Genomic DNA, 1,224 nt, shown 5'->3' on the forward strand with positions numbered 1-1,224 from the left:
GCTGTTGTTGTGTTTGCTGTTATTGAGTTGTTATTGTTGTTGCTGTTGTTGTGTTTGTTGTTATTGAGTTGTTATTGTTGTTGCTGTTGTTGTGTTTGCTGTTATTGAGTTGTTATTGTTGTTGCTGTTGTTGTGTTTGCTGTTATTGAGTTGTTATTGTTGTTGCTGTTTTTTGCTGCTGTTGCTCCTGCAGCTGTTACGATTTTGTTCTTTGGGATAGAAAGTGCGAAATACGTTTTTGAAAGGGCATTTGTTTAATCATCCAAATTTTGACTCCAAGGACGCTCACTTTCTTTGCATGAACATTTCTTCATTGCTTAAGTTTGATACTATGCTTTTGAATAAATCGAAAACAATTTGACTCAGGCCAACTGAAATTAGTTATTTTTATTTTTAAATATAATGTTTTATCTCTGAGTTGGCACATTTACATAATATAATATACCACTCTATGACACGGTGCAAGGCAAACGTACATTATAAGGAACACCGTGGCGGTTCAGTTTGTTTCTAGTTATAGTCCGTCTTTTCACGGTGTGTAGTATATAATCTGTAGCATTTAAAGAGAGCTCCTAATTAAGTCAGTCTCTGGGACAGTTGGACAGACAGCATTGAAAACACATCAAATAACCAAAGTTCAGTTCGGATTTCGAGCCAGGTTTAACGCCACTATCAATACATTTTGGTTATTTAAGATTCGGGACCTCCAAGTTCCATGTCCATCTCCGAAAGGCCCGAGCCAAATAGGAAATAGGAGTTTCCGAAGGTACCCGAACTATTTTTCGTTGCCTTATGAGTGCCTTTCCACTTTTCAAAGGACCAAACGTCGGACCAAGCTGAGGCTCGAACCCTAAACCAGCAATCTCACGATTACGGGTCTGGTAGCGTAACCATTAAGTTAATGACGCCTCTGAAGAACCAAAGTATACCACACAGAAACAACGGTGAATATTTGTCCATGTGCGTCATTTCAACACAGTACGGGTTGCGCCTCTTGTTGATAGAGAACTCGTGTTTTTAATTAGGCCTACCCTCCAGTAAATCTTTGCTAAAGCCAACTGGTTTGTTGAAGATCAGCGCCTCATAATACAGCCTTTCAAAGCCGATGATGATGATACTGATGATGATCATTATCCTTTTGAATGGATGTTTCGGTTTCTTTATTCGTCTATTAATTAGGTATTGATAGTCATAGTACACATACACACACACACACACACACAC

Source organism: Aplysia californica, unplaced genomic scaffold (assembly GCF_000002075.1).
Source record: "Aplysia californica isolate F4 #8 unplaced genomic scaffold, AplCal3.0 scaffold00288, whole genome shotgun sequence".
Classification (NCBI taxonomy): Eukaryota; Metazoa; Mollusca; class Gastropoda; order Aplysiida; family Aplysiidae; genus Aplysia; species Aplysia californica.